This window comes from Camellia sinensis, chromosome 7, assembly GCF_055761805.1.
Source record: "Camellia sinensis isolate YWXY chromosome 7, ASM5576180v1, whole genome shotgun sequence".
In the NCBI taxonomy this organism is placed as follows: Eukaryota; Viridiplantae; Streptophyta; class Magnoliopsida; order Ericales; family Theaceae; genus Camellia; species Camellia sinensis.
Genome location: NC_138967.1, coordinates 181,638,267 through 181,646,918, shown reverse-complemented (window position 1 = coordinate 181,646,918; position 8,652 = coordinate 181,638,267). Strand labels below are relative to the sequence as shown.

Genomic DNA, 8,652 nt, shown 5'->3' with positions numbered 1-8,652 from the left:
GAACCCAACCTAACCTGCTGATACTCTTAAGAAAATGAAGGTATGTTTTGTGTGTTAAAAAAAGACCTTTTATTTACTATTTATGAAATATAAAAGTTAAGTCTTTATTTTTATTATAAAAAATGGACAATAAAAAATTTTGGACATAAAATAGTAAAAAATTACTGAAAAATAGTTTAAAAAAAGCCCAAGACAGTAAAATTCAAACCGCCAAATCAATCCGTATTCACCTGTATGGTTCGCTTAATTTGCATCCGCTAACTGTAAAGACCCGCACGGCCCTCTCAATCAACATTCACTAATAAAGAAGACAGATGCCAATTGATTTTTTCAATCTGCTTAAATTTAAACGAATGACAGTTGAAAGGCCATCCGACTCAATCCAATCTACGAGAATGATAGTTCAAAATATATCTTCTCATTATAATTGGATTCATTACATCCAAAATTTGAACAGAGAAGCGACAAGCTTTAAGAGAATAACATTTGGAAAAAAATAAAATCCTCTACCAAAAATTCATGTGTTTGGGTCCTACTGCTTCATAGTTGATGTCATTTTTTTTATATTTTTGAAATTTTGGAACTACAAGTCCAAATTTTATTTATTTTTTCGATTTACCCTTGTGTGATAAAATCATGATGTTCGTGGCAACCTTAAAACCTAAAACCTGGAACCCTAGAGTTGTAGATTCGAAAAGAGATTGGATTTGGAATATTTAATTAGACGGTCCAAGTCGGCCCATTATAGATCCTTTTGATGATCCAAACAGTTTAACTTAAATTTAATTATTTTATATTGAGACATAAAATGAATTTCAACCATTTTTAAAAAAAATTCTGCAGTTTTTTTGGGGTAAATTTTATGGGTACCTAACAAGATTACAAAAAACTTTGATTGTTTTGCTCGTGTTGAAAATTTGATCTTTGGGACGCTGGGTATAATCGAAATATAAAGTCAAAAGTACCGCTCGATCAATTTTTAGACAATTAGTTATATTTAGCGTATTTAAATTATTTTTGTCTAATAAATTATAAATAAAAGTTGCACTATTTGCACAGATTCCCTAGATAAAATAAAAATAAAAATTATAAGCAGCTTTACCAAACAGCCCGTTATGTGGTGGCCTAGTGTTGGAATGCTTGAAGTTGGAGCACGAGGGAGGACTGGGCATCAAATTTGTGCCATGCCTACCATCTGTTTTGTAAAATGTTTATATGTAGAGGTCAGTATGTTGATTGCTTTGGTGTAGTTTTTGGGATTTTTGCATGTGTTGTCGGGTGTTTTGTGGGGTTGCGGTGTGGTGCATATGATTGTTGTTATATTCTGCTTCATTTTCTTCTAATACAAGTTGTTTCTTTGCTGATCAAATAGAACAAAAAAAAAAGAAAGAAAAAGAAAGAAACACTGGTTTGTGTAATTTATAACTACTCCTATGTCATTTGTGCTTGTTATGAACATTAGACAGCATTAATCTCTACATGTGGAAATCCTGGTTGTTGATTTGATGCAATGACTAAGATGTGAATATAGTCCAAATTAGCATTAAATTACTTCAATTCCAAGTCTTTTTGATTGGCTTCCTAGTCCAAATGAAAGGTACTAGGTTAGTAACCGTAGAAAGTCCAACTGAAGTCTTACCGTGCTGTAAGATTTCCTGAGTTTTCATTTATAAAAACAGATGAATTTCATGAATTAGACATTAGACTATCAATGGAAGGCCTCAAAATACCTTTCTTGTTTTCCTCTTTTTTTTCCATTTTAACAATCTCCAACGCAGTAGACACCATAACCAAAACCCAATCCATTACAGGCCGCAATACCATTGTTTCATCTGGTGGAAGCTTTGAGATGGGTTTTTTCAGCCCTGGCAATTCCCAGAATACATGCTTGGGAATATGGTACAAGAAAATTTCTGTTAGGACCGTTGTATGGGTTGCCAATAGAGAAATTCCACTTGTCAATTTCTCAGGCATCTTAACAGTACTTGACCCTGGAATTCTTTCCCTTGTCAATGGTACTAACAGTCTCATTTGGTCACCCAATGTAACAGGATCCACACAGGACCCTGTTGCACAACTTATGGAGTCAGGAAATCTTGTTGTGAAAGATGCAAATGATAATATTTTGTGGGAAAGCTTTGATTATCCATGTGATACTCCTTTACCAGGCATGAAGCTTGGCAAGAACTTTGTAATGGGCCTTGAGCGTCACCTCTCTTCCTGGAAGAGCAGCGATGATCCAGCTCAACGTGAGTTTACATGCCGCTGTGATCCTTAAGGATACCCACAAAACATTCTGAGTAATGGTCGGTTGAGCTGTTCAGAACTGGGCCATGGAATGGTCTCGGATTCAGTGGGATTCCAAACCTTAATCCAAACTCCATCTACACATATGGACTGGTTTATACCAATTATATTTATATTTATGAACTCATCAGTTCAGTTGTTTCAAGGTTTACTCTGAATCATGACGGTGTTATACAGCAATGGACATGGATTGATTGAATGTAGGAATGGGTCCTTTACCTGATTGCACCAACTGATAACTGCGATAATTATAAACTATATGGTCCAAATGGTAAATGTAATGTTGGAAACTCACCAGTGTGTGGCTGTTTGAATAAATTTGTGCCCAAGAACCAAACGGAATGAGGAAATGGAGATTGGTCTAATCGGTGTGTTCGGAGGACACCATTGGATTGCCATAACGGAGATGGGTTTCTCAAGTATTCGCAATATAAGATGCCAGACACACAGAACTCCTCGTTTGACCAGAGCATGAGCCTGTGGGAATGTGAGATAATGTGCTTGGAAAACTGCTCTTGTATGGCTTACGCAAGTTTAGATATAACAGTCGGTGGACGTGGTTGCTTGTTTTGGTTTGAGAAGTTGATTGATATGAAAGAGTACAGTGAAAATGGGCAAGATATTTACATAAGGATGGCTTCCTTTGAGTTGGCTAAGAATTCATACCAAACACAAATTAATTAGATAATTATATTATACATATGTAAGAATCATAGTTAAATATGTTGAACACTTACATTTCTTCCTCAAAAAATTCCTCTATGCTACATTTCTACTTCTAACTACAATTTAGCAAAGAGAAGTGTCCATTTTGGTTTTTGTCTTGGACTTTGATTTCTGTTGTCAGTGTGTCTTGAATTCAATCCGAATGATGCTTGTTACCCATCCTCGACCTGCATGGATCGATCCTATAGGTCCAACTTCCTATTTGTATTTGTACCTATTTTGATGTGATTGGATGATTTCGAGGTTCTAGGATTATCTTGTGAACTTCTGTAAATAGGTTGTTGAGAGAGAGAGAGACTTTACATTGAATGTAAAACTCTTCCTTCATTTTTCGCCCGTAGACATAGGCTTATAGATGAACTACGTAAATCCTTGTGTGGTTATGTTTTTGTTCTGTTTCAACTATTCTCATCACCTTTCCCATAACAACTTCAACATATATGAAATGTTCAAAGGTTTGGAATCTAAAGTCTAGCTTCATGGGCAAAAAAAAAAAAAAATTCATTTAAGTTTGTTCTTTCATGGTTGTATTATCTGACTGACTTGATCATTTCTGTTAATGGATTGAGGATTCAACAGTCCAACAAGCTAGCATCAAAGGCAAGAAAAGGGAGATAGTGGCAGTGACATTGGCATTGTTAATTGGGCTCCTTCTGATAGGCATGAACGTAAGCTTGTATCTCCCAAAAAAAGAAGAGGAAGAATTCACAGCTGAACAAAAAAGGTATATATGCGATGTGTCATTTTGTGGTAAAGTCTGTAATGGTATGTTATTAGTTGGAAGTAGTTTTCTCATTGTGTTTACATCCATTTCATCCCCGCTTTGCAGGAAATTTGATGAACAACCTTGAAAAAGGTTGCACTGACAAAAGCCAGACAGAAGATTTAGAGTTACCATTGTTTGACTTAGCTGTAATAGCTAATTCCACTAGTAACTTTTCAATCAACAATAAGCTTGGAGAGGGTGGATTCGGACGTGTTTACAAGGTAACCATGTAAAGACACTCTTATGTAGTCATCCTATGTAGAAGCCATAAAACCATTCAAATTTTTTATCACTGCTTTTCTGTAAGGCTACAAACACTTTTTTTTCACGAAAGGGTGCATAGAATGTTGTGCTGCAGCAGGCTATATCACTGCATTCATTTCTGTGTGTGGGCCAACAAATTTTCTGTTCCTATACTTACTGTTCGATAAAACCTTTCAATACAGAACTCACCATTCTGAATGTAAAATTTTGATAAATAAAACTGCTTTAGAATTTTATATTTGAGTTTACTGTAATGAAAAATGATTGAGACTAAGCTTTTGCTAAAGCTTAGTAGTGATGGGAATGAAAGGTAATCTTATTTAAAATCTTATAGAGAAGCTCTAACTCTGTAAATCCTCTCCATCTGTCCACTCTCCACACTCACCCAAACATAGTAAAACATTCACTATCCTTTCCTTATTACACAACTAAGTTGTTATTGGTGGTTGCAATATTTTTTTCTTTCAGTTTTTAGAAAAGACAATTGGCTTGATGCATATTTTCTCACATATGAAACTTCATAAATCTGTGTAATTATGTCTTTTGAGTATGTATTTGGTATTGTTGTAAAATAAATCATTGGTCATAAGTGCACATGTTGGAAGTTGGAACAATGTCAGCCAGAGCAACATATTAAAAAAAGGTAGGTTAAAGTCATAATAATTAGTAAAGAAAAATGCTTTCTTTTAAGTTTTAAAAGAACATTCTAACAATTACAATGGTAATTCTCAGGGTATGCTAGAAGGAGAACAAGAAATAGCTGTGAAGCGGCTATCAAAGAATTCTAGCCAAGGGCTTGACGAGTTCAAGAATGAAGTTATTTGTATTGCCAAACTTCAGCACCGAAATCTCGTGAAGCTTCTAGGATGTTGCATTCAAGGAGAAGAAAAGATGTTGATCTATGAATACATGCCCAACAAAAGCCTGGACTACTTTATTTTTGGTTTGGCTCTCTTGAAACTATAATACCATACCACAACTATTTTTGGTTTGGCTCTCTTTTGATTTATTTGATTATGGGAACAAAATTATATGCGGTTTGTATTACATGTGCATTTGCATGAACTATTGGGTCTTCCAAAATTTGGGATTTTCCATCAAGGAATCCTGTTAAATTCATGCATCCGATTAGCAAGAGCATGGACTAAGGGGTTGTTTGGGAAGTGCTAGATTAATATACTTTTTGACTTTTTACGAAAAAATATAAAATATGGGTTAAGTTTGAAGTGATGTAGTAGAAAAGTGATATGACTTAAATAAGATGATTGTGACCTAAATAGGATAATGTGTTAAAATAGCATGTGCTATTTTAGCACATGCCAAACAACTACTAAATCAGACAAAATTTTGACAGATCAAACCCGAAGCACATTACTGGATTGGCCAAAGCGCTTCCACATTATTAATGGGATTTCTCGGGGTCTTCTTTATCTTCATCAAGATTCCAGGCAGAGAATTATTCACAGAGATCTTAAAGCAAGCAATATTTTGCTGGATATTGACATGAACCCAAAGATATCAGAGTTTGGAATGGCTCGAAGTTTTCGAGGAAATGAGACTGAAGCAAATACAAACAAAGTGGTTAGAACATAGTAAGAATCTATACAACATGTTTTGTTTATTGCTTCAAAATCTAGTTCTTCATTTAACTCTTTTCTGCAGTGGCTACATGTCTCCAGAGTATGCAGTGGATGGATTGTTTTCCGTAAAATTAGATGTATTCAGCTTTGGCGTTTTGGTGTTAGAGATCATGAGTAGGAAGAAAAATAGAGGTTTCTATCATCCAGATCACCACCTCAACCTCCTTGGCCATGTAAGCATACTTAGTTTAGAAGTATTCTTATATTCTGTCTTAAATCTCGCTTTCTTCCCTGTTCCAAAACATTCACAACTGTGCAATTGTGTGAGCATCTGTTCACGCATGTGTTAGGGAAAATATGTGATTCCCCACAAGTAAATCAATCAATGGGAATAAAAACTAATGCGGAAAAATTAAATCAAAGGCAACACAAGAATTTTTACGTGGTTCCCTCAATGTGAGGTACGTCCACGGGATCGAAATCCGATTCCACTATCAACCAAATAAGTTCCAAACAATTACAAACGAGACACTAATGGTCTCACAAAACCACCCTTAGGTGAATTCCAAATAATCACAAATAAACAAAGAGGAAAGACCTCACCAAATAGATGAATCAAAATCTTCTGAATCAAAGTTGAAGAAGACCCAAAATAACGAACCAAATTAGCTTCCACACAAAGGAAACAAAAGCTTGAACAAATCAAGCACTGTTGACCAATCTTCCCCAATTGTCCATTCACCGGCACTATTCCCGATGAAGTGTATCAGCCACCGTCCACCACGTTTTAGTGTGTTGAAAAAAAATATATATATATTGAATCTTAGGTTTTGGAATCAAACCCTAATTGTATCTCAATTGAATTAGGTCTCCACAAATATAATATATAAAAATATACTATACCTAAACCAAGCCAAATTGAAACTCTTTTAATAAACCAATTGGGTCCCACACTCCAATAAGGAGGTATACCCAACAATTCTCTCCCTACCGACTTAGGTGAAGAAATCAACCATACCCGCCAAAGTTCGACACTTTAAATGTTTGTCCCTCGACAAAGTCTTTGTCAACATATCTGAAATATTATCATCTGTGTGAACCTTTTCGAGTTGTAATAACTTCGAATCTAACACATCACGAATCCAATGGTATCTCACATCAATGTGTTTCGATCTTGAATGAAAAGTAGAATTTTTACTCAAGTGAATAGCACTTTGACTATCACAATAAAGTACATACCTTTCTTGCTTCAAACCCAATTCTTGCAAGAATTTCTTCAACCATAACTCTTCTTTGCAAGCTTCCGTAATGGCAATAAATTCAGCTTCGGTAGTTGAGAGAGCAACACATTTTTGTAATTTAGATTGCCATGCCACAGCTCCCCCTGCAAAAGTCATCAAATACCCCGAAGTAGATTTCCTAGAATCAACATCACCAGCCATGTCAGAATCTGTGAACCCATCAAGCATCGGTTTACCATCCCCAAAACACAAACACACCTTCGAAGTCCCTCGAAGATACCTTAGAATCCATTTTACCGCTGCCCAATGTTCTTTACCCGAATTAGAGAGAAAACGACTCACCACACCAACGGCGTGAGCAATATCCGGCCTTGTACAAACCATGGCGTACATCAAAGAACCAACTGCTGAAGCATAAGGAACTTTCAACATCTCTTCTTTGTCTTTCTCACTTGTAGGACATTGATTCGAACTAAGCTTGAAGTGACCCGCAAGTGGACAACCAACCGGCTTCGCTTTATCCATATTGAACCTCTCAAGAACTTTCTCAATGTAGCTTTCTTGAGACAACCAAATCAGCCCCTCTTTGCGATCACGAACAATTTTCATACCAAGAATTTGCTTTGCCGGTCCCAAATCTTTCATAGCAAAAGACTTGCTTAACTCCAATTTCAACCTGTTTATCATGGTAGAATCTTGACCCACAATTAACATGTCATCAACATAAAGCAAAAGAATAATAAATTTACCATCTGGAAAATTTTTCACAAATACACAATGGTCCGAAGTGGTTTTAGAAAACCATTATTCATCATGAAAGAGTCAAATTTTTTTGTACCACTGCCGCGGGGCTTGCTTGAGGCCATACAAACTTTTCTTCAATTTGCAAACAAATTTCTCTTTCCCTTTTTCCACAAATCCTTCCGGTTGCTCCATGTAAATTTCTTCTTCAAGATCACCATGAAGAAATGCGGTTTTCATATCAAGTTGCTCAACTTCAAGGTTCATACTTGCAGCCATGCCAAGTACAACCTGAATAGAAGACATCTTTACAACCAGCGAGAAAATCTCGTCAAAGTCAATACCTTTCTTTTGCCCAAAGCCTTTCACAACAAGACGTGCCTTGTACCTCAGATTCTTGCCATCATTCTTCAATTTGAAGACCCACTTATTTTTCAAAATTTTCCTCCCCTTAGGCAACTTCACTAAATCATAAGTTTGGTTTTCAAGCAAGGAATTCATCTCCTCGTCCATGGCCTTTTTCCAATCACCTTTCTTTGTATGCTCAATTGCTTCTTGGTAGCTCTACGGCTCCCCTTGATCAGAAATCAACACAAATTCATTGGGAGGATACTTTCTTGAAGGTTGTCGGTCCCTTGTAGATTTCCTCAACTCAAGTTGTTGTGACGGTACTTGAGTTGGATGCTCTTCCTCAATTTCTGGCTCAACTTCATTAGAATTAGCATCATCCTCTATATCTTCAATAGGTGGCTGCACATCTCCCCCGTTTTCATCATCAACTGAAGATGAAGGAGATAAATCCATGTCAATGAGATCACTAGCTTTTGGCTCCGGTTGATCGCCTTTGCTAAAGTCTTCAATTGTTTGGTCTTCAAGAAACACAACATCACGGCTTCAAATGACTTTCTTGTCGACCAGATCCCACATTCTATACCCAAATTCATCACGCCCATAGCCAAGAAAAATATATTGTCTTGACTTACTATCAAGCTTGGACCTCTCATCTTTTGGAATGTGAACAAAAGCT

General features: G+C 36.2%; 1 pseudogene across 1 annotated transcript; it reads left to right on the top strand.

Moving 5' to 3' along the window:
- The first annotated feature begins 1,209 nt into the window (after positions 1-1,209).
- On the top strand, positions 1,210-5,993 carry LOC114259740 (G-type lectin S-receptor-like serine/threonine-protein kinase At4g27290; annotated as a pseudogene). The gene is made up of 5 exons (XR_014336846.1): positions 1,210-2,965; positions 3,863-4,020; positions 4,796-5,006; positions 5,418-5,655; positions 5,726-5,993. The product of XR_014336846.1 is annotated as a G-type lectin S-receptor-like serine/threonine-protein kinase At4g27290 (transcript).
- The last annotated feature ends 2,659 nt before the right edge of the window (positions 5,994-8,652 follow it).